General features: G+C 43.5%; 1 long non-coding RNA gene across 1 annotated transcript in view; it reads left to right on the top strand.

The window, feature by feature from the left end:
- Nucleotides 1-25,989, top strand: part of LOC110743900 — a 75,994-nt gene that overhangs the window by 47,463 nt on the left and 2,542 nt on the right. The window contains exons 3-5 of the long non-coding RNA XR_002523682.2: nt 9,743-9,821; nt 13,745-13,904; nt 19,645-19,811. This is a non-coding gene — a long non-coding RNA (uncharacterized LOC110743900). The remainder of the gene's footprint in view (nt 1-9,742; nt 9,822-13,744; nt 13,905-19,644; nt 19,812-25,989) is intronic.

The following is a 25,989-nucleotide window of genomic DNA, read 5'->3' as shown; positions in this document are numbered from 1 at the left end:
GAGATAAACGGTAGATAATATTCACTGTAATTGTAATCCATCTATAAGCACTGGGTTCTTACTCAGGCTGGAAGGAAATGGCCAGTCTTAAATCCCCTGTTTGGGAGGAAGGTCATTTTCCAAGTACTTGTAGAAAAGGACAACATGGGCTGGGCATGGTGTCTCACGCCTGTAATCCGAGCACTCTGGGAGGCCGAGGTGGGCGGATAACCTGAGGTTGGGAGTTCAAGAGCAGCCTGACCAACATGGAGAAATCCCGTCTCTACTAAAAATACAAAATTAGCCAGGCAAGGTGGTGCATGCCTGTGATCCCAGCTACTTGGGAGGCTGAGGCAGGAGAATTGCTTGAACCTGGGAGGTGGAGGTTGCAGTGAGCTGAGATCATGCCATTGCACTCCAGCCTGGGCAACAAGAGTGAGATTCCATCTCAAAAAAAAAAAAAAAAAAAAAGAAAAAGATGACATGGCGACCACTTATGCTTATCCTCCGGTTTTTCAGGAGTACAGCTGCTAATTATCTTTCTGTAAATGCACTCAACAGAATAAATGTTTAATTAATACAACCTCATATGTATATATTTATTGTAGTTTCTTTTACTAATAAGATTCTAGAATATATTGTTGGGATCCTTAGAAAAAAAATCTCCAGGTGGGCATAAAATGTACCTAGCACCAGTACTGAATTTCTTCTTTGAGGAATAGAAAACTTAATATGTAATCCATTGTCCTTGCTCAAAAAATCCTAACGTTCACTGCATCACCTTCTTGTAACATGTCTCTGTGCTTGGAGTTTGTCTAGTTTATGGATTCTGAGAGTTCACTTATTGAATATATGTCTCCTTGTTTGAGGTCTAATAGTGTTCCTATAGCAGATTTTGCTTAGGCAGAGTCTGAGGGGATTCCTCTCTGGGGAGGCTACGAGTGGATGTAACCAACACCTTAATCTCTGTCCTGGGGAAAGCAGTAAGAGAATACCTCCTCCCCTGTGATGGAAAGGACCTACGCCTTCCTGGAAGAGGCCACACTGACACTGCGGAGATGCTTCTCAGCCGTTCATCCCCAGAATATGTAAACTCTTCACGCAGTCCCTTAGCTTCTTAGCACAGTCACCAGCGCATAGTAAGCACTCAATAAATTTTAGACATCGCTAGCATTATCATTGATCGTGATGAACTTTTGTAACTGTTATGGGGGAGAGGAAACACATGACTATTTTTGTTAAGCAAACAAAAGTCAACTCTGTTCAATATATTATATGCACTCAGTATCATAAAGAAGACTCTTAATTCCAATTGCCCAACTTTAGGGGCAGAAATGGAAGCATTTTATGTTATACAGCTAAGTCTTGTTTGAACATAACATTGAACAGGGAATAAATGGGTGTAGGAAACCTTCAAAGGGGCTTTGCTCCTTGGTCATGTTGTCTACCTCATTATTTAGAAACATTTGATATGAGCTGGCCCGAGATAGGAGTTACAAACTGTAAGAGTTAGAGGGAGCCTAGAAACAGGAGATTTAATCTTTCATTTCGACACTTGCAGAAACAGAGCAACAGATTCAATTATGTTTTTTCCTCCTTGACATTTAGGGAAACGGGAGAAAGCCCCTGCCCAGAATTGCTTAGCCTTGAGTTAATTAACTAGTTCAATAATTTTACGTTAGAATGCAAGTTTTGAGTCTCCGTACACGTAGTCTACTTCCTTTTGCTTGTCCCTGACATCATATTTCAAAATTCTCCGGTTCCAGCTTACCTTGAAATGATGGAACATCTGAAGAAATGTTATCTGTGTTTGGGCTTTGAACTTCACTGTCTTTTGTGCAGCTGATCATTCACGCCTTGCCTACTGTCCGTAACACTCCCAAATTGTTCTCAGCAACAAAGCAAATGGTCAGAGCAAAGCCAACCAGATCTAGGCATACCAGCTGCAGGGTTATGCCTGATTCCTGCACAGGTCATTTATTTGTTGGCATTAGCAAGATTTGAATTAGACACTGAACTAGGTGAAGACTCAGATTATTTATGATAACTGTCAACAGTAGCTGCAAGAAGATGCCAACAGCTGTCATAAGAAGTGGAGCAGCACTGGAGTTCAGCACTGAACTAAGGTCGGCCCCGCCCTCCGGCACAGCCTGCACCAGCTCAACGGCGTGGTAACTTTTTCTCATCCAAACAGAAACAAAACAAGGGTCATTAACCTCCTGTCTATAAAACCTCAGGCTTTTTAGGAACTAGAAGTTGGAACGTGCTTTAGATAATTTCAATTGAACAAATATTAAGCATTCGCTATATGCCCAGGGCTATGTAAAGCCCTGTGGGGGATAGAAATGAATATAGCAATGTCTCAGGTCTCAGGAGTTTACAGTAACTGTACTAAAAAGGGAACACTTAGTATTATAATATAAAGGAAGAATAAAATAATTTTCTTTGGAGACTTTTTAAAAGTACCAGAACACTGTAATGCAAAGACTTGAATTCAGAATCGTATCGTCATTGGTTCCATTTCTAAATTTGCCAATTGCTGTCAGTAAGAACTTGGGTAAGACCCTTAACATTTCATATACTGTTTGCTCTGTTAAAAAACCACCACAGAGTTGTTGTACCGGAGAAATAACATCGCATATGTGAAATGACTGTTATACTGCTGGACACATTAGCAGACATTGAGAAGAGGGAGATACGAAGTTTGATAGAGAAATGGGTTGAGTCAGAAAGAAGCTTCATTATTTCACCCTTGAAGTATAAGCAGAGAATGACAAGTAGAGAAGCAGCATTAGATTAGTCATAGAGATTTAAGGAGCATTCAAACCTAGTTGGGTGCTGGATGTGGTGGGTGAAGATAGTTTTTGTTGTTGTTATTGTTTTTTTTTTTTTTTTAATTTATTGTTATTATACTTTTAAGTTGTAGGGCATGTGCATAACGCAGGTTTGTTACATATGTATACTGTGCCATGTTGGTCTGCTGCACCCATCAACTCAAGTCATTACACTGTGTGGGTATAACTCCCAATGCACCCCTCCTCCCTCCCCATGATAGGCCCCGTGTGTAATGTTCCCCTTCCTGGGAGTCCAAGTGATTCATTGTTCAGTTCCCACCTAAGGAGGAGAACATGCGTGTTTGGGTTTTCTGTTCTTGTGATAGTTTGCTAAGAATGATGTATTTCCAGCTGCATCCATGTCCCTACAAAGGATGCAACTCATCCTTTATGGCTGCATAGTGACCATGGTGTAGTATGTGCCACATTTTCTTAATCCAATCTGTCACTGGATGGACATTTGCTGATTCCAAGTCTTTACATTAGAATAGTGCTGCACAAACATACGCGGTGCATGTGTCTTTATAGCAGCATAATTTATAATCCTTTTGGGTATATCCTGTGCAATGGGATACAATATGGTACATCTAGCCCTAGATCCTTGAGGACGCTTGCTACTGTTTTCCCATAATGGCTGGAACCAGCTGGCAATCCCACCAGTGTAAAAGTGTTCCTTTATTATTTCTCCACATCCCTCCAGCACCTGTTGTTTCCTTGACTTTTAATGATCGCCATTCTAATTGGTGTGAGATGTATCTCATTGTGGTTTTGATTTGCATTTCTCTGATGGCCAGTGATGATGAGCATTTTTTCATATGTCTGTTGGGCTGTAAGGAATGTCTCTTTTTAGAAATGTCTGTTCATATCCTTTGCCCACTTTAATGCATGTTTTGTTTTTTTCTTGTAAATTTGTTTCTGAGTTCTTGTAGGTTCTGGATATTAGCCCTTTAATCAGATGAGTAGATTGCAAAAAATTTTCTCTCCTCCCCATTCTGTGCAGGTTGCCTGTTCACCTGATGCAGGCGTTTCTTTTGCTGTGCAGAAGCTCTTTATTAATGAGTATGGCTTTCTTGCCGTCGCTGTTGGTGTTTTAGGACATGAAGTCTTTGCCCATGCCTATGCCCTGGAATGGTAATTACCTAGGTTTTCCTCTCTAGATTTTTATGGTATTAGGTCTACCATTTAAGTCTCTAATCCATCTTGAATTAATTTTCGTGATAAGGAGTACAAGGAAAGGATCCAGTTTCAGCTTTTCACTTATGGCTAGCCAATTTCCCAGCACCATTTATTAAATAGGGAATCCTTTTCCCCATTTCTTGTTTCTGTAGTTTGTCAAAAGATCAGATGGCTGTAGATGTGGTATTATTTCTGTAATTGTTCTGTTCCATTGGTCTATATCTCTGTTTTGGTACCAGTACCTCAGGCTGTTTTGGTTACTGTAGCCTTGTAGTATAGTTTTCTGAAGTCAGGTAGCTTGATGCTCTCCAGCTTTGTTCTTTTGACTTAGGATTGTCTTGAGATGCGGGCTCTTTTTGGTTCCATATGAACTTTTAAAGCAGCAGTTTTTCCAATTCCCAGGAATGTTCCCCACAGAAGCTTGATGGGGATGGCATTGAATCTATAAATTACCTTGGGCAGTATGGCCATTTTCATTTATATTGATTCTTCCTATCCATGAGCATGGTGTGTTCTTCCATTTGTTTGTGTCCTTTATTCACTGAGCAGTGGTTTGTAGTTCTCCTGAAGAGGTCTCCTTACATCCCTTGGAAGTTGGATTCTAGGTATTTTATTCTTTGAAGCAATTGTAAATGCAGTTCATTCATGATTTGGCTCTGTGTTTGTCTGTTATTGGTGTATAAGAATGCTTGTGATTTTTGCACATTAATTTTGTATCCTGAGACTTTTGCTGAAGTTGCTATCAGCTTAAGGAGATTTTTGGGCTGAGACAAATGGGGTTTTCACATACAATCATGTCATCTGCAAACAGGGACAATTTGACTTCTTTCTCTTTCCTAACTGAATAATTCTTGATTTCTCCTTGCCTAATCGTCTTAGCCAGAACTTCCAAACCACCAGCGTTGAATAGGAGTGGTGAGAGAGGCATCCCTGTCTTGTGCCAGTTTTCAAAGGAATTTTTCCAGTTTTTGCCCATTCAGTATGATATTGGCTGTGGGTTTGTCATAAATTAGCTCTTATTATTTTGAGGCACGCTCCATCAATATCACCTAATTTTATTGAGAGTTTTAGCATGAAGGGTTGCTGGAATTTTGTCAAAAGCCGTTTCTGCATCTATTGAGATAATCATGTGGTTCTTTGTCTTGGTTCTGTTTTATATGCTGGATTATGTTTATTGATTTTAAGGATTGTTGAACGTTTTGCATCCTATGGGATGAAGCCCAATTTGATCATGGTGGATAAGCTTTTGATGTGTTGTTGAACTGGCTTCAAGGCATTTTTATTGAGGATTTTTGCACGATGTTCATCAGGATACGGTCTGCAACTTCTTTTTGTTTTTCGTATCTCTGCTAGGCTTTATCAGGATGATGTTGGCCCTATAAAATGAGTTAGGAGGATTCCCTCTTTTCTATTGATTGGAATAGTTTCAGAAGGAATGGTACCAACTCCTCCTTATACCTCTGTAGAATTCAGCTGTGAATCCATCTGGTCCTGGACTTTTTGGTTGGTAGGCTATTAATTATTGCCTCAATTTCAGAGCCTACTATTGGTCTATTCAGGATTCAACTTTTCCTGGTTTAGTCTTGGAAGAGTGTAAGTGTCCAGGAAATTATCCATTTCTTCTAGGTTTTCCAGTTTATTTGCATAGAGGTGCTTATAGTATTCTCTGATGGTAGTTTGTATTTCTGTAATGGTGGGTGATATCCCCCTTTATCATTTTTAATTAAGGGCCGATTTTGATTCTTCTCTTTCTTCTTATTAGTCTCATAGTGGTCTGTCAATTTTGTTGATCTTTCTAAAAACCAACTCCTGATCTACTGATTTTGTGGAGGGTTTTCCTTTTTGTGTCTCTATCTCCTCTGAATTTGCTCATCTTAGTTATTTCTTGCCTTCTCTACTAGCTTGGAATGTGTTTGCTCTTTTTGCTTCTCTAGTTCTTTTTTAATTGCAATGTTAGAGGTCAATTTTAGATCTTTTCCTGCTTTCTCTTGTGGGCATTTCTAGTGCTATAAATCTCCTCTACACACTGCTTTAAATGTGTCCCAGAGATTCTGGTGTATGTTGCATCTTTGTTCTCATTGGTTTTCAAAGAACATCTTTATTTCTGCCTTCATTTCTGTTATGTACCCAGTAGTCATTCAGAGCAGGTTGTTCAGTTTTCCATGTAGTTGAGCGTGTTTTGATTGAGTTTCTTAGTCCTGAGTTCTAGTTTGATTTGCACTGTGGTCTGAGAGACAGTTTGTTATAATTTCTGTTCTTGTACATTTGCTGAGGAGTGCTTTTACTTCCAATTATATGGTCAATTTGGGAGTAAGCACGATGTGGTGCTGGAGAAGAATGTATATTCTGTTGATTTGGGGGCTGAGAGTTCTATAGCTGCCCATTAGGTCTGCTTGCTGCAGAGCTGAGTTCAATTCCTGGATATCCTTGTTAACTTTCTGTCTTGTTGATCTGTCTAATGTTGACAGTGGAGGTTGAAGTCTCCCATTATTATTGTATGAGTCTGTCTCTTTGTAAGTCTCTAAGACTTGCTTTATGAATCTGGGTGCTCCTGTATTGGGTGCATTATATATTTAGGATAGTTAGCTCTTCCTGTTGAATGATCTCTTTACCATTATGTACGGCCTTCTTTGTCTCTTTTGGATCTTTGATGGTTTAAAGTCTTTGTTTTATCAGAGACTAGTATTGCAACCCTGCTTTTTTTGTTCTCCATTTGCTTGGTAAATCTTCCTCCATCCCTTTATTTTGAGCCTATGCATGTCTCTGCATGTGAGATGGGTCTCCTGAATACAGACTGATGGGTCTTGGACTTTATCCAGTTTGCCAGTCTGTGTCTTTTTCATTGGAGCATTTAGTCCATTTTACATTTACAGATTGTTATGTGAACTTTTCTGATCCTGCCATTATGATATTAACTGGTTATTTTGCTCGCTAGTTGATGCAGTTTCTTCCTAGCCTCGGCGGTTCTTACAGATTTTGGCATGTTTTGCAATGGCTGGTACCGGGTTGTTCCTTTCCATGTTGAGTGCTTCCCTCTGTGGTCTCAGGCGGCCTGGTGGTGACAAAATTCTAAGCATCTGCTTATCTGTAAAGGATTTTATTTCTCCTTCATTTATGAAACTTAGTTTGGCTGGATATGAAATTCTGGGTTGAAAATTCTTTCTTTAAGAATGTTGAATATCGGCCCCCACTCTCTTCTGGCTTTAGAGTTTCTGCCGAGAGATTCACAGAGTCTGATGGCTTCCCTAGGTAACCACCTTCTCTGGCTGCCCTAAGATTTTTCTCCCTTCATTTCAACTTTTGGTGAATCTGGCAATTCATGTGTCTTGAGTTGCTCTTCAGGAGCATCTTTGTGGTGTTCCTGTATTTCCTGGATTTGAATGTTGGCCTGCCCTACTAGGGTTAGGAAGTTCTCCCTGATGTGATATCCTGAAGAGGTTTTCCAACTTGGTTCCATTTTCCCCTCACTTTCAGGCACCCCAATCAGACGTGAGATTTGGTCTTTTTACATAATCCCATACTCTCTGCAGGCTTTGTCTCATTTCTTTTTCTTTTTTCTTTTGTTTTCTTCTTCTCGCTTCATTTCATTCATATATTTGATCCTCAATCGCTGATACTCTTTCTTCCAGTTGATCGAAGTTGGTTATCAGGCTTGTGCATTTGTCACCGCATTTCTCGTGTCATGGTTTCATCTCTTCATTTCGCTTACGACCTTTCTCTGCATTAATTACTCTAGCCATCAATTTCTTCCACTTTTTTTTTCAAGATTTTAGTTTCTTTTGCGCTGGGTACGTAATTCCTCCTTTTAGCTCTGAGAAATTTGATGGACTGAAGCCTTTCTCTCATCTCGCCAGTCATTCTCCTCAACCAGCTTTGATCCTGCTGCTGGCGCATGAGCCGCTTTCCCTTGCCGTGGGAGATGTGCTCTTATTTTTGAATTTCCAGCTTTTCTGCCCTGCTTTTTCCCCATCTTGTGGTTTTATCTGCCTCTGGTCTTGATGATGGTGATGTACTGATGGGTTTTTAGGTATCCCTTCCTGTTTGATAGTTTTCCTTCTTAACAGTCAGGACCCTCAGCTGTAGGTCTGTTGGAGATTGCTTGAGGTCCACCAGACCCTGTTTGTCTGTATCAGCAGCAGAGGCTGCAGAAGATAGAATATTTCTGGAACAAAGCAGTGTACCTGTCTGATTCTTGCTTTGGAAGCTTCCTCTCAGGGGTGTACTCCACCCTGTGAGGTGTGGGGTGTCAGGACTGCCCCCAGTGGGGGATGTCTCCTAGTTAGCTACTCAGGGTCAGGGACCCACTTGGAGCAGGCAGTCTGTCCCTTCTCAGATCTCAACCTCCGTGTTGGGAGATCCACTGCTCTCTTCAAAGCTGTCAGGACAGAGTCAAGCGGCGCCTGCAGAGGTTTCTGCTGCTTTTTTGTTGTTGCTGTTGTTGTTGTGTAGCTGTGCCCTGTCCCCAGAGGTGAGCTCCAGAGACAGGCAGAAGCCTCGCTGCTGTGAGCTCCACCCAGTGGAGAGCTTCCCAGCAGCTTTGTTTACCTACTTAAGCCTCTGAAGCAATGGGCGTGGCTTCCTCCCCAGCCTGCTGCCTTGCTGTAGATCACAGACTTGCCTGTGTTAGCATGAGGGAGGCTCCGTGGGCGCGGGACCCTCCGCCAGGTGTGTGGGATATGATCTCCTGGTGTGCCTGGTTTGCTTAAAGCGCAATATTGGGGTGGAGTTACTCCGATTTTCCAGGTGCTGTGTGTCCTGCTCCTGGCTAGAAAAGGATTCCTTCTCATGCCTCCCAGGTGAGGCGATGCTCTCCCTGCTTCAGCTCTGGCTGGTCGATGCTGCAGCAGCTGACCAGCAGTTTATCAGTCCAGCACTCCCCAGTCAGATGAACCCAGTACCTCAGTTGAAAATGCAGAAATCACCGGTCTTCTGTGTCGCTCGTGCTGGGAGTTGGAGACTGGAGCTGTTCCTATTCGGCCATCTTGCTCCGCCCCCTTGTTATTGTTTTTTGAGACAAGGTCTCACTTTGCCACCCAGGCTGGAGAGCAGTGGTACAACTACAGCTCACTGCAGGCTGGACCTCCTGGGCTCAAACGATCTTCCCACCTCAGCCTCCCAAATAGCTGGGACTACAGGTGCGCACCACCACACTCAGCTAATGTTTTTATCTTTGTAGAGATGGGGTTCTGCCATATTGCCCAGGCTGGTCTCGAACTCCTGGACTCAAGCTATCCTCCTGCCTTTGCCTCCCAAAGTCCTGGGATCGCAGTCATGAGCCACTGCATCTGGCCAGGGTGAGAATATTTTTGGAGAGCTTTGAAAGCAGATAGAAAAGACAGAGGATGGAATTATTAGACCAAGAGAGACTAAGGAGTGGAGGTAGAAGAGATGCAAGAAAACACATGGACGTCTCCTATGGGGAAGAGGTGATAGGCAACTCCAGGGCCTCCACCCAGAGCTCCTGCTGATTTCAATGAAGTGGATGTTTTATGGAAGACTCTAGCCACGCTCGGATCCCACTTGAAGTGCCTGCCAGCTGGAGAGGACAGGGACAAGGGTATGACTTGCAGGCATCCCCCTTCCTCTGCTGACTGCTCTCCAGCTATGGGCAGCGATGGCCATTGACCGTGCCATCTCCAGGACGGGGATCAGTCTGGTCAATCGAACAAATGTCCTGGCTTAGAGGATACGGTGCAGTGGGGATGGTCACCTTCCTGTGCAGTGGTTTAATGCTTGTTCTCCTTCTCATCCAGAATCAGCCAGGTGTCCTGGAGGGCCTGAGAGGGACCAGGGTGATGATGGGATCCGGAGAAGAAAGTCAGATTGGAGCATGTGAGTCACACAATGTAGACATAAAATGCACCTGATGGTTTATTCCCGCACAGAGATCCAGAGAGGGAACGTGATGTGCCCGGAGACCCGGAGTAGATGGGCAGAGTGGAACTAGAGTACAGGCCACCTGCTTTATGGTCCAAGCTCTTTACCACCACAGGACCTCTCACTAGCAGACAACACACACACACATATACACACACACCACACACACATACACGCCACACCCACACACATACACACACACCACACACACACACCCCCCACACACCCCACAAACATATACACACATACACATACACACCACACACACACAAATACACACCACACACACATACACACACATACACACACACCACACACACACACACCACACAAACACATACACATACACACCACAAACACAGATACACACCACACACACACACATTAAAGTTTTCTGTGCATTTGATATCTCCATTATTTTATAAGACCCGGTTAAAATATCTCTTCCTTTGATAACTAGTCCATGACTTTTCAGATGGCAAATATCACTGGTCCTCTGTGCCCGCTTACGACATTGAACATATATTGATGGTAACACTTGTCCACATGCTTTCCTTCCTAACTAGTATAGTTTTTAAAATTTATCTTGAATTCTGTTTTTTTTTTTTTTTTGAGACAAGGTCCCACTCTGTTGCCTAGACTGGACTGCAGTAGTGCAATCTGGACTCACTGCAGACTTGACCTTCCGGGCTCAGTTGATCCTTCCACCGCAGCCTCCTAAGTATCTGGGACCAGAGGCATATGCCACCACACCAGGCTAATTTTGGTATTTTTTGTAGAGCTGGGGTCCACTGTGTTGTCCAGGCTGGTCTCCAAATCCTGGGCTCAAGAGATCCACCCACCTTGGCCTCCCAAAGTGCTGGGATTGCAGGCTATATTGAATTCTTAATCTTGTACTTCTCTAGGACCTAGTTGGAAGAGATGCTTATTAAACATATGCTCATTAAATGAAGAATAAGTGCATGAATGAATGAAGGAAAGAATGAGTGAATATATGGCACACCATCATGAAACTCCTTGGGATCACAGATTAATGCTAATAATGTCTATAGAAACACCTTTCCTATGTAGCATGTGAAATATATTAGTCTGAGTACTATATCACGGAGTTGAATTTTAAAGTTCAATACCTTGTGATATTTATGGTGCAGAAGAAATTGTGACATTTTTATTGTTCAAAGGTAATGTTCTATGCAGATCGAAGGGACTTTTTGACTTTATAATATGTAATGCTAGAAAAAATATACCAGATCAGAGATGGATTTGAATAGAAATTTAGAATTAGTAAGATTTTCAGGAAATAACTTTCCGGCAGACTGACTTTATTTACCATCAAATTATATTACCCTTACCTTAGGGGCCATACAACGGGAATTGTCAGCAAAGGTTGTGCAAATTTAGTTCAGAATACGTATTAGTAAAGTTAGTTGTAATTTTATGTCGTCATACCAATGTAAAAGCAGGGAGGAAACTCACCCATACTCATCATCATGTTTTTGCATATTAAGAAGATCATTGTTTCACATTTTACAGTTTCTGCAATGGGAAGGCACTTTCCAATCAAAATCAAAAGAAATGTACCATTCCCCCAGGCAGAGGAGTAAATTTTGATGTAATTGTCATGGAATCTGCCTATATGAATTTAACTGAGTATAAAAAGAAATCTGTTCATCTGTCACCTCGCTTAGTTTCTTCTCATTGGTAGCATCACACGCAATTGGATTTTAACTTAAATTAGGATTTCAGGTTGTTGCTTTAAAAGACTTAAAAAAGACACACTTCAGTGCAGCCCTGAATGAAACGTTATTGCACATTCAAATGAGCAAAAATATAGACTTTTGGACCATAACAAGCAAATGCTTGGTGGAAGAACAACTCTCTTTCATAATTTATTGTAAAATGACAATTGATGGGTGGATTCTTCTCCCAAAAGGAAAGGCATCTTGATATAATTTTGTCATCTTGAACATATGTGGAAAATTTTGTCTGTCACCCACTAGGCAGTGCAATTTAAAGCATTTGAAAATGCCAATTTGTTCAGGCCAGACAATGGAACACTAGTCAGAAAGGGCTGATGTGAGCCTCCCTTTAGTTACGGAGAACTTATCACTCAGCAACCGTGTGCCAAACATTCCAGCTGACTTTTCAGAGAAACCATTTAACATCCAGGATCTGGAATTCACTCATGGGGGTGGGTGTGACAGGCTGCATCATAGCCCCAGAGATATTCCGTCTCTAATTGTTGGGACCTGGGAATGTTACCTTATATGGGAAAAGGGTCTTTGCCAATGTGATCGAATTAAGGATCTTGAGGTGGGAGATTACCCTGGATTAACTAGGCAGACCCTAAATGTAATCACAAGGGTCATTATTAAGAGGGAGGCTGAGGGAGATTTTAAGACAGAAGAGTAGGCAAAGAAAGCAGAGATTGGAGAGAAGGGGCCACGAGCTGAGGAGTGTAAGGACTGCAGCCCTAGAAACTGGAAAAGGCAAGGAACAGATTCTCTTTCAGACCCCGAGGGGGTGCAGCCCTGCTGCTTTTCCGGAGCCTCCCAGGGAGCACAGTCCTGCTGGCACCTGGATTTTGGCCCAGTGAGCCCCACTTTAGACTTCTGAGCTTGAGAACTATGAGACAATAAATTTGTATTGTTTCAAGCCACAAATTTGTGGCCATTTGTTACAACAGCCACGTGAAACTCGTACCATGGGAGAAGAAAAAGTCTGAATTAAACTGAGGCCACCACACTGACCCAACCTAAAGCCTAAACTAAAGACACCACACTAACCTAACCTAAACTAAACATTTGGCTTGTAAATGAGATATTTAGCCAAGCAGGAAATTACAGTGCAACATTTACCTTTGTCATGGTTTGGATTTGTTTCCCCACCCAAATTTCATGTTGAATTGTAATCCCCCTTGCTGTTCTCATGATAGTGTGTGATAGTGAGTTCTCACAAGACTTGGTTGTTTCAAAGTGTGTGGCACCCCGTGCCTGGTTCACTTCTTCCTGCTCTGGCCATGGAGGGTGTGCCTGCTTCCCTTTCCCATCTGCTATGAGTGTAAGTTTCCTGAGGCCTCTCCAGCCTCTTTTCTTCATAAATTGCCCAGTCTCAGGTAGTTCCATTGTTTTGTTTGTTTGTTTTTGAGACAGAGTCTTGCTCTGTCACCTAGGCTGGAAAGCAGTGGCAAGATCTCAGCTCACTGCAACCTCCGCCTCCTGGATTCAAGCAATTCTGTCTGCCTCAGCCTCCTGAGTAGCTGGGATTACAGGTGTCTGCCACCATGCCCGGCTAATTTTTGTATTTTTAGTAGAGATGGGGTTTCGCCATGTTGGCCAGGTTGGTCTTGAACTTCTGACCTCAGGTGATCTGCCTGCGTTGGCCTCCCAAAGTGCTGGAATTACAGGCAGGAACCCCTGTGCCTGGCCTCAGGTAGTTCTTTATAGCAATGCAAAGAATGGACTAACACTCAATATTCTTCCCTTTGTCCCTCCCCTCTTTATAATCTTTTTTTTTTTTTTTTTTGAGACAGAGTCTTGCTCTTGCTGCCCAGGCTAGAGTGCAGTGGTACAATCTTGGCTCACTGCAACCTCTGCCTCCCAGGTTCAAGTGATTCTCCTGCCTCAGCCTCTTGAGTAGCTGGGATTACAGGATTACAGGCATGTGCCACCACGCCTGGCTAATTTTTGTATTTTTTAGTAGAGACGGGTTTCACTGTGTTGGTCAGGCTAGTCTCAAACTCCTGACCTCAGGATATATGCCCTCCTCGGCCTCCCAAAGTGCTGGGATTACAGGCATGAGCCACTGTGTCCGTCCTCTTTACAATCCTTTTCTTACTTCCTGGAACTTGATTTGCACTTTCCTCTTGGTTACTCTAGGTGTTTCTGATGTGGCCCCGTTACACTCCCTGAGGTATGTCCAAGCACAGAGAGTGTCTTCCTGCATCAGCTACCACCAGAGTCTCTACAGCCACATCTCTCAGAGCCGCAGTCACTTCACTGATAAACTTCAGGGGGCTGAACTGGATACTCTTTTAAGGTGCTTTTCAATTCCTCTATCAATCATTCCAAGACACAATTATGTTGGAATTATTTTCCTGCAAGTTTCATAATCAAAATTTGCTCCTTTTAGACTCTCATTATTTAACTATCAACAGATCATCCACAATGGTCTCAGTCCACTTGAGCCCAGAATTTCTTTTACCAATATTTGCCTTGGGATAAAGGACCTTTTCCATTTCTAAAATAGCCTTAGGACCCCAATGACACTTGGAGAGGCACCCAAGTAGCCAGCCAACCTCCTTATTTAGGGTACAATAGTGGGATCTTGTTGAAAGTATCTCTGCTCAAATTTAATAGGATGATTTCGTGTTGCCTTTATTTTTTTCTTCATCTATTTCTTCTTGCAGAAAATGTTAACTTCCTTCTCTGGTCCACTGTAAACATTATGTTAAGAAATGTTGTTTGATGAGTGACCAGGTATGGGAATGAGAGATGGATTTTATGGTCAATAGTAACTCACATAGTAAAAGTCACACTCCAGCCAAGAAGAGAGAAATGACTGTATTTGAAAGAAAGACAGTTTCCTACAGGGAAGCTGTTTTAGAGGCGACGGAAAGCTAAGAAACCAAAAGGTGCCGATAGGTTCCCTAGCAGTTAGTAACAGTAGAAAGCTTGGGTTGGAGGGATGGAGTAAGGAGGTGTTGGTTCAAAGCCTGAGGCTTGGCCACGGAGAAAGCACTGCTGTTGAATTCCACATACAGCGACTATTTTCTGCTGGTCAACGGAGCCAGAGGCCAGCTGAGAGAGGGGAACTGTGGAGATGCAGCTGTAGGGACCAGTTGCCCCATGATATAGACCAGAGCAGGGAAAACATTAGGAATGGGTGCAGAGCAAATGTGTCCAGGGCCATGAGATGCATAAATACATTACCCTGGTTTGGAAATGATTGCTTCTCATTTCAGTGAAATGGTGACAATTTCAGTGTGGTAGAGAAAAATAACTCCTTAAAACACCTTAAAAGGAGTTTTATAGATGAATTAACTGAGACTTGAGGAATCAGGATCCTGGTTAAAAACCTCTACGTGACTTTTCAGACCCAGCCGTAGGCAATGGCAGACGTCTGTCTGGCAGAGCTGCTGGGGAATCTGCCCTCCTCACATCGGGCTTGGTGTGTGGCTCGTGTATTGCGGTCTCTGGAAGGAGCTGTGGTCAAGGACTCAGGCCCCCTGGCCCCCTGCTCTTTGCGTATTTGCAGTCCTAGCCCAGCCTTCCTTCTTAGATCTTCTTTAGGCTCCTCTCCCTCACTGGAGACCGGAGAAGGAAACCCTGAGGACATCTTTCCCTGTTGCTACTCAGTTCTCAGTGCTTTCCACTCTGAATACTACCCCTGACCACAGGTCCATAAAACCGATGGAGCTTTGTTTGAAGCTCCCTCAACAGACAGACACCTACTGTCTTCAGTGACTCACTTGGCCCTTGACTGGTGCACTACTCCATGGAGGAAGATGGCACAGGAGAATCAGTCCCGTCTCCAGTTTTATCTGAGTAGGAACCTGCGTATAATCTCATAAGACATCTGTCATTTATTGATTGTCAGCGTTTATCCAGCTATGAGTGCAGATGGGGTGAGAGCTCCTCTTCCCCTTGGCTCTTCATGGCCATATCTCGAGAAGTTGTAGGTCTAAGGGGGCTGACTTCCCAGAGAAAGGTCTGCTCCCCATTCAGGGTTATATAGCTAGCCCTCTGTTCCTCATGTTAGAACATCTGAATATTTTCAATCTGCCGTTAAATAACTAATTAGGGTTTATTTTATTAACTCAGGGCTTTCACGTAGTAGTTTCTTACTAAAAATATATGTAAATGGTTATCAATTCAGTGAATTATAGATGTTAAAATGATGAAGGCACTATCTAGCTAATCAAAATAACCAAGACGTAGCAGGACTTTTTGAACACTGTTCTTTCTGCTTTTATTAACGTTTCTCTATGGGTTGGCACCATAATCTTAAAAAATGATGAAACGACATTATGAATATCCAACTCAAAAGAAGACGAGAGTTGTTTAATTTATTCAACATTTTCATCAGTTTAAACTTTTTCTGGCTTCTAAAATTCAGGAAATAGTATCAGCTCTCAGATGGAGGCAGAACCGTGGGCTCTGTAGAGGTTACCCCCCTCCTCTTCTCTCTTTCCACTGGATTTCTAATACATATATCTCCAGGTTTTGAGGAGATAATTAGGTAATTACATGTTGTGGTTTGAAAGATCACTTGTTGGACTAAAGAATACATGGAGCAGAAAATGCAAACGCAAGATTGTGGGTGGTCTCAACAAAGGTCTTTCTTTTCTATTTTGCTTAATTAGCTTCCTAAGAAGTTGAAAGCAAGATTTTCTGCAGATAAACTGCGTGGCAGATGAGTGCCTTAGGAAAATTGATAGTTGACTATGCTTGGTTGTGCTATTTCTGGGAACAAAGGAAATTTCATGTAGGGAATTTGTTACAAAGATGATGAAAAGCTAAGAAAGCTGGAGGAGCCATGGGTGGCCTGGAGATTAGCAACAATGGGAAGCCTGGACTAGAGGGGTGGGGTCAGGAGCTGCCAGTCCACAGCCTGGGGCCTGGGCTCAGGGCAGAAGCTGGAACTGGGGCAGGTCTGCCCTGTGGGGGTTGGGCTATGGCTTAGTTATGAAGATTAGTTAGTTCATTTTTCACCTGCAGAGTTTTTCAAGTGCCGCAGTCGAGAAACAGCTTTTGTTTCTTAAGCAATTTTCATTAAAGTTTTGGTGCCACTAGGGTCTCAGCATTTGCATCAGGTATTTGTTAATTAATTAATTAATTAATTCATCCTACACATTCCTACTGAGTGCCTGTGAAATATTAGAACCTGCTTTGTGTTAGGAAAGCAGGATTCAGCTGTCGTCAAACTGTGTTAGGGTTCTCCAGAGAGACAGAGCCAGTACGATGAACCAAACGAGAGGTATTAGGGGACCTGGCCGATTCAATCAGAGGCAAAATCCCACAGTAGGCCACATTCAAACTGCAGAATCAGAGAAGCCGATGGCCTGGCTGAGCTCAAGCCCAAAACCTGTGTACTAGGGAAGTCATGAGTGAAGCCCCCAGCCAGGCCCAGGAGCCCCTGGCTTGGCATCTGGTGCAAGTTCCAGAGTTCAAAAGCTGAAGAACCTTGCGTCTGATGTCCAAGGGTAGTAGAAAAAGCTTCTTGCTCTGGAAGAAGGAAAGCAGAGTGAATCCCCCCTTCTTCTGCCTGTCTGTTGCTCCAGTCGGGTCCCAAGTGATGGGCCGGTGACCACCCACACTGAGGGCAGGTCTTCCTCTAGGCCACTGACTCATACGTCAATCTCCTCTGGAAATCACTGCATTGACACCCAGAAACAGTGCTTCACCAGCTGTCAGGCAGCCCTCGGTCCAGTCAAGTAGACACCAGATATTAACCACACACAAACCAAAGGGACATTTGGTTAGTGTGCTTCAATGGTCATTGTTTTTCTTTTCAAGAATGAGTCTCTTGGTTAAACCAGCCAAGCATAAACATTAAGTAGCAGAGGAGACTGCCTTCAGTGCAAGGAAGGAAATCCTCACAGTGGTTCTGTTTGGAAACTTCATGACAGATGCCTATCAATTTTCAGTTTCAATAAAGACCTAATTGTAAGGATGACTTTTTTTTTTTTTTTTTGAGATAGAGTTTCACTCTTGTCACCCAGGTTGGAGTGCAGTGGCGTGATCTCAGTTCACCATAACCTCCGCCTCCCAGGTTCAAGTGATTCTGCTGCCTCAGCCTCCTGAGTAGCTGGAATTACAGGCATGCGCCACCATACCCGGTTAATTTTGTATTTTTAGCAGAGAAGGGGTTTCTCCATGTTGGTCAGGCTGGTCTTGAACTCCTGACTTCAGGTGATCTACTCGCCTTGGACTCTCAAAGTGCTGGGATTATAGGTGTGAGCCACTGTGACCGGCCGAGGATGACTTTTAACTTCACCTGTAATATAACTCAAAGTAAGGAAGTTTCCCTCAATAGTGGCTGGCTTCTCTGCTCCTTCTCATGAACAACGGTCACAGGAATGGCTTTGGTTTGTTCATTCCACGTTAAATCAGCTGAACAATCCTGACGAGTACTTGGGTATTTCATTCTTCGACAGCAGGTGAGGAAGTAGAAGAGCTGCACCCTGACACTTCCATCACATGTGGATTCTCCCCTCCTGGAGGGTGTCTTTGCACACTTAGGACATATCCTACACCTGATTGTATCTTCTTTTTGAGACCATTAAAAAACAAATGAATAAACACACTTAGATTTTGCTCCAAATCCTTGAACTTTTTTGTGTAATTATTTGATTTTGCAATACTCCAAATGACTATTTCTAGCTTAGGCTCCCCTACCTTTACTAGCCTACCTTTGCAGGTTCTCCAAATACTCTCCAAACAGGCCTACACATTGCGGACGCTACTTGATCTATTAGGGGGTGAGGTCGTGATAAACTCATCATACATTGGAAATATTTTAAGTCAAAATTACATATAGTACACTCAACCTACCAAACATCATAGCGTGGCTTCGCTTACCTTCAACATGCTCAGAACACTTACATTAGCCCACAGTTGGGCAAAATTATCTGACATGAAGTCAGTTTAATAATAAAATGTTGAATATCTCATGTAATTTATTGAAAACTATACTGAAAGTGAAAAACAGAGTGGCTGCATGTAACTCAAAGTATAGTTTCTATTGAATAAATGTTGATTTCCCACCATTATAAAGTTGAAAAATCAAAAGTGGAACCATTGTACGTTGGGGACCGTCTATATTATTACCCATTTTTAGAACCCTCAATCAAGGAATTTAGTAAGATTAAAAAGAAGAAAGAAAATGTGGTACTTATATACAATGGAGTACTATTCAGTCATAAAAAAGAATGAGATCATGTCATTTACAACAACATGGATGGAACTGGAGGTCATTATATTAAGTGAAATAGGACTAGCACAAAAAGACAAACATTGTATGTTCTCACTTATTTGTGGAACATAAAAAAGCAATTGAACACATGGAGACAGAGACAAGAAGGATGGGTACCAGAGGCTGGGAAGGGTAGTGGGAAGTAGGGGAGAGGTGGGAATGGTTAATGAGTACAAAAAAGTAGAAAGAATGAATAATACCTAGTATTTGATAGCATAAAAGGGTAACTGTAGTCAAAATAGCTTAATCGTATGTTTACAAATAACTAAAAAGAGTGTAATTGGACTGTTCATAACACAAATGATAAATGCTTAAAGGGAGGGATACCCCATTCTCCATGATTTGATGATTTCACATTTCATGACTGTATCAAAACATCTCATGTACCCCAAGAATGTGCACACCTAATATGGCTATATAAAATTTTTTTTAAAAAGAGAGAAGTAAAGTTGATTTTTCTTTTTCTTTCTTTCTTTTCTTTTCTTTTCTTTTTTTTTTTGTTTGAGATGGAGTCTCTCTCTGTAGCCCAGGCTGGAGTGCAGTGGCGCCATCTCGGCTCACTGCAATCTCTACCTCCCGGGTTCAAGCCTCAGCCTCCCGAGTAGCTGGGATTACAGGTGCCCGCCACCACACCCAGCTAATTTAGTAGAGATGGGGTTTCACCATGTTGACCAGGCTGGTCTCCAACTCCTGACCTTAGGTGATCCACCCGCCTTGGCCTCCCAAAGTGCTGGGATTACAGATGTGAACCCGGCCTACAAAGTTGATTTTTCACAGAGTTGTGTTTTTTTTTTTCTAACAGATGAAGCAGTGCATAAGCATTTATGATGGGTGAAGCTGATGTGTTGCAACGAATATCTCATGCAGGCACTTTGGATCCAACTCAACTCATCACACATTTATGGTGCCAGATGCCAATTTGGAGAAGAAAGGGTCTTGTTCTCATGAAGCTCACAGAGAAACAGATAGGTAAACAAACATACACCAATGGAAAGCACTTGATCAAGGACCTCCTGGTAGGAGGGTTGATGGTAATTAACTGTGTCTAGGGGTAGATGAGGTTTTGGAGGACTGGATGTGTGAGTTGAGTTTTGGAAGATGGAGAAAACAAACTTTTGTTTTTTGTTTTCCGTGGGCTAGGAGCAAGTTGTGGCCAATACCCTCTCTCTTGACTTTTCCTCCTCCTGCCCTCTGCCTCCCTGTCTCCTTCTCACCCTTCAGGTCTCAGTAGGAATCTTCTCTGCAAGGTTCTAAGACAGTTTACCTTGAAGGAGCCCCTAGCCCCACTGTGACTGCCCACCATGACAAGTTGTGTTTCCTTCCTACTCCGTGGTGCAGTGCAGAGTACGTCATTAGCATTTAGGGGGTGAGTTTTGAGCCTCTCTCTCGCTGGACGGTAAGCTTCCTCAGGATAGGAGTCACGTCTGTTTGGGCCATCTCCACAGAATCCACATGAGTTCTGGGCAAACAACAGGGATTCAGTAAATATTGGTTGAGTCTCGAATGGATGTGGCTTTCACTGTGGGAATAAAGACAAGTTTGAGCTTTGCTTCTACCCTGCTCTGTCGATGTAGGGATGATGACATCAGATGACTTATGAGTTCCACGCAACCACTGATGGATGTCGTTTCTCATAAGACGCACTAACATAGAGCCTTATAGATTTACACGTGCTGTTGGTGGGGGCCCATGCCAACAAGTTAAGGTTGTAAGAAGTTTTAATTTTTTTCTCAAATGGGAGAATCTTTACAAAGCTTTTCTTCATTTGACAGCCTGGTAAGCAGCCTTCAGTGGCTCTCCATTTTCCACCGGTCTGATGTAAATTTCCCCTGCCAATTTTCTGTCATTTTCTAAAATCCGACCTCCTCTAGTTGAACTTATTTTCCACTACTCCCTAATACACAGTTCACAGTTTAGACAGGTCCTACTGAGCCCTCACATGTCAAATTCACACCTGGCTGTCTTTCACAGAGGTCCCACCACCTTTTATAGGGGACTTTCCTTATTCTTTGCCTTCAGTAACTTTTGCCAAATTCTTTCTCAGCTCAGCTTCCATCTTCCACACTCCCTGGCTGCTGGAGTCTCGGTGATCTGTCTCTCCTCTGAATGCTTGGTGTGTCTCTTGACCCAACTTTCAATTCTGTTCTGTCCTTCGTGCCCAAGGTGAGATCTCATGTATGGGGCTTACCTGCCCCCCTGATTAATCTTGATTTCCTTATCTGCAAAATACAGCTAATGCCTCTGTCACTGATGAAAGACAGATAAAATACTTCAAACACCTGGCTCGGCAGCAAGGCTGGTTCCCTCTTATTCTCTGTTTCTGCAGCCACAGTCCCCGGCTAAGCAGTGTGTTGCTTAAGAAATGGAGTCTGATGGGCTGATTCCTAGAGGTGGGACTAAGAGGCAGTTTGTGGAGGAATGGGGTAAAAACCAGAGAATGTGCCACCACTGAAATTAAGGGGGAAAGTTTTGTTTTCTCTCTTGTATATTGTAGACCAGGACACAGAGGGTTATTCTGTCATTTCGCTCATGGAGAAGAGAGTTTGGGGAAAAAGTAGAAGCTGCTAGTGGTACATTTGTATGGGAAATATTTTGACAAAACTTCATCCTAAGTACCTCACATAATTTCTTAGAAGTGAAGGGGAAACTAGCCAGTTAAGGAAATGTATTTACTCTACACAAAGCCAGGTCCCAGACTGGGGACTAGAGAAAATAAAAAGTATTGGACACGGAGAGCCAAGCAGGTTAAATGACTGGAGGGTGTCATCAGGATGTTTACCTGCTGAGCCTCCAGGTATCCCTGAGCTTCCTTCCATGCATGGATGTGCACACACATACTCCAAGATGCCACAGACATAGACATGTACACAGAGCCAGACACACATATGGGCACACAGGCACACAGAGATACATACTTACACAGAGATACATACACATGCAGTGTGCACACACAGCTACATACACTCATATACAGATACATAACACGCAAACATATATGTACAGACATAAACGCAGATACACATATATGCACACAGCGATACCCAGACACACACACATGTGCACACACACATATACACAGAGATGTATACATACATACAGAGAGATACACTCATACACACAGATACATACATCCACTCATACATGCACACAGGTACACAAAGAGATACATGAACACACTGATGGGTATGTACAGGCACACATATGCACACAAATACGTAGAACACACACATACGCATGTGCACACAGATACACACATGCACACATAGATATACACACAGAGGCATACAGATACACACATGTACATGGACACACAGATACACAGACGCACAGATACACTTTCTTGCCTCTTCATTGCAAGGACACCTTCTGGCCACCAGATGTCACTGCATGAACCATGCTGGAAGTCGCTGGGGGACCGGAGGGGCTGGCAGTAGCTGTCATGGAACCACTTTCTGGATGACCTTTAATGAAAACAGAGCTGCCAAAGTAGCTTGACAGCAAGTTTTATTCGTAACAGAAAATCCATCCGAAGACTCACTGTAGAATTGCTCCAATTCATTTCTCTTATCTGAGACGGTCACAGTAAAAGCAGCTAAAGAAAAGCATCAAAAATTGCCCACTTCGCTGGGCCCCTGTGCATTCATGGGAAAGGTTAATTGGAAACGGCTTTGAGCCTCGCCATACAGAAGAGTCTTGGTGAGGGGAGGTTATTAAGCTACAGGCAAATGACTTTCCTTTCAGAGGCAGGTGGGGGGGACCCTGAGTCCTCAGGTCGTGCGCTGTACGCAAGAAATGATACGGAAGCCCCGGGAGCTGATACTCACATTCTCCTCTGTGCTTCCCTGCACAGCTAGAAGAATTCCATCGCTCCCTCCTGTGTAACGAGCATCCTTAATAAGCCTCAAATGTGCATTCTCATGCCAACAGGTCTGGCAACAAAGGCAACCTGCACATTTCAAAAATCAAAAGCAATTTGGCTAAAGGACCTACAGTGTAACGTGGTACATGCCTGTGGGTGCCACCAGATCTGGGCTGCAGGCATTTGGTAAAGGCCGAGCCTCTCCAGGAGGCACACTTTTTGCGGAAGTGGCTTCACCGTTATTTAGTTTTTATGATCCGACTCATAGCAGGGTCTCCTGTGGTCAAAGGAAGGGCATCGAAGTGTCCATTTGGGTTTTGGAATCATGTAGACTGTCAGGTTTCTAGTTTAATGAAGGCTTGACAAGGACTTCATCACTGTCATCCACTGAAATGAGCTTTGGTGTATTTAAGCAGAAGACAGAATTATTGAGATGATATTGGGAAGGTTGGGTATCAAGGCTCTGAATATAGGCTGACATCGAAGAGCAGGCCTGGGGGTGCGGCTCCCCTTGTTCCTTGGGGACGTTCTTGAGAGAGCCGTGCCACTCCTGCTCGTGGGTGTCGGGCCTGTCTGCTGACTTGAAGCCCTTCTGGCTGCTGCCTGGGCATCACCTTGGAGACTCTGCTGTCATCGCTGTCCTGTCCAGTCACCCAACCCAGAGCCAAAGCCCATGGGTGTCCTTTGCCCTCCAGCTAGGAGACCCAAATCTGGCTTCTTAGTTTCTGTGATAAGAGGCTGGCCAGGCCATGCAAGGAATGTTGCCTGGAGCTCAGGCAGGAGTTCGAACGATGGTCAGCTACAAAGCCACAGACATCCAAGTGGATTGCCGGGATTGGACTACAAATTGAGAACAGTTCGTGGGTGGACTTAGGTGCTGGGTGATTACTGGGTGTATACCCAAAGGATTACAAATCATTCTACTATCAAGACACATGTTTATTGCAGCACTATTTACAATAGCAAAGAGTTGGAACCAACCCAAATGCCCATCAATGATAGACTGGATAAAGAAAATGTGGCACATATACACCATGGAATACTATGCAGCCATAAAAAAGGATGAGTTTATGTCCTTTGCAGGGATGGGGATGAAGATGGAAACCATTATCCTCAGCAAACTAACACAGGAATAGAAAACCAAACACTGCATATTCTCACTCATAAGTAGGAGTTGAATAATGAGAACTTATGGACACAGGGAGGGGAACATCACACACCAGGGCCTGTTGGGAGGTAAGGCAAAGGGGAGGGAGAGCATTAGGACAAATATCTAATGCATGTGGGGCTTAGAACCTAGATGATGGGTTGAGAGGGGCAGCAAACCGCCATGGCACATGTATACCAATGTAACAAACCTGCACGTTCAACACATGTCTCCCAGAACTTAAAATAATACAAAAGTGCTGGGTGCATTTGAACTTGAGGCACATATAATGCACTAGTGGACTAGTAGTGAGATGTTTTATCACAGGCGTCCATATTTCGGGGCATATCCCGTGCTGCAGCCAGGCACCCGGATGCAAACACCCCTGCCCCTACTACTGTCAGCATTCCTACTACATTCTGGGATCTGGCCTGTCCAAAATGCTCTCTCTCCTGCATGGCCGTGTGCTCGAGCCATGTCTGGCCTCTGTCTGCCACTTCTCCTGGGCTTATATTCCTCAACACCACCTCACACGCAGCGTCCCTTGTAGGGTTCCCAGGACATCTGGTGCCCCAACCTCCACCATGGCCAATTCCAAGATGCAGTCTGCTAACATTAGAGTCACCTGGGATGCTCCTTAGTGCAATCCGATCAGAATCTCCGGGGATCAGCTTGGACCCCAGACTTTTTACAGCACTCCCCAGGTGAATCTGAGGAAGCCGACTTTATGGTTAAAAAATTCTATTCAGTGTTTAGTGAGCTGAGAACGATGGTGGCGGCACCTTGGTGGTTGCTCTGGTGACATAAAGTGGCCGGGGGCATCTGAGCACCTCCTCTGCATTCAGAACAGGGCGCTCTCCTCCACCTGCGAGCCTGGGAATGCTGATTCCCTGTCCAGCGTGCCTGGCCTCCTCTCTCCCGGTCTGTGAGTCTTTCCCGTCCTTCAGTTCTCTACTTCAGCGCGGCTTCCATGATGAGTCCCTCCCCTGCTATTCCTGCCTGATCGGCCCCTTGGAACTGTTGTCGGACTTACCTTCATTTTACTGCTTAGCCTTGCCCCTTCACTTATATCCACGGGTTCACCCTCCACTCTGCTTGGGTTGGGCTTTGGTTAAATGTATATGCCTGTGTCTCGAGATGCACAGCATAGCCCTGCCTTTCTGAAGTGTGTGTTAATATTATCTTCTGTATTAATCTCCTGGATTAATATTAATTCATGTCTTAGCCATTGGACTGTAGGAGTTTCGATGTCTGGGATTGTGGTGGATACCTGCATGTGAACTCCTCAGTGCCTAATATATAGTTACCCCTCTTGCTTACAGCAATGCACTGAGTGAATTTTTTAAACCATTTATGGCTATGTTCTGCCTTACAATGGGAGACTTCTCCCTAATAGAATACTTTTCATTCAGTGCTTACAGGAACATGACACTGTACACAACTTTTATGATTCTTAGTAATAGCACAGGTGTTAACAAATAGGTGATGATACAGCCAAGTACAGGGAGGGAAGTTAGGAGTATTTCTTTGTTATCTATAAAAAATCTTAGCTACGGTTTTATGAGTCCTTTCACGTGCCTGCCATGGTGCTGAGTGTTTATGTGCATTATCCACGCAATCCTCACAGCAACCCCAGGAGCTTGGTGTCACCAGTTCCATGTTACAGACGAAGATAAAAGGCACAGCAATGATGGGTACTCACGATTCACACTGGGTAGCAGAGCTGAGCTTCACCTCCAAGTCATGCTGCTTTTTCATGTTGCCTGTGTGTGTGCATGTGTGTGCATGTTTGTGTTTGTGTATGTGTGTGCCTGTGTGTGCGTGTGTGTGCATGTGTGTTTCTCTGTGTTTGTGTGTATGCATGTGTTTGTGCATGTGTGGGTTTGTATTTGTGTGTGTGTGCGTGTGTGTGTGTGTGTGTGTGTGTGTGCATGTGTTCATGTGTGTGATTCTGTGTATGTGTGCATGTGTTTGTGTATGTGTGGGTTTGTGTGTGCATGTGTGTGTATGTGTGATTTGAAATCAGTTACTCTGAGTGGAAGTCAGAGGGGAAGGATATTCTAACGCGGCATTGAAGACATTACTGTGGCATGAAAACCAACAAGGAAAGGTCATGGGTGGATGGAGTGAGAATAAAGGGG

The sequence above is a fragment of the Papio anubis genome, chromosome 8 (genome assembly GCF_008728515.1).
Source record: "Papio anubis isolate 15944 chromosome 8, Panubis1.0, whole genome shotgun sequence".
Taxonomy (NCBI): domain Eukaryota; kingdom Metazoa; phylum Chordata; class Mammalia; order Primates; family Cercopithecidae; genus Papio; species Papio anubis.
The sequence above is the reverse complement of the archived record's forward strand: the minus strand, read 5'-3'. Positions and strand labels throughout refer to the sequence as shown.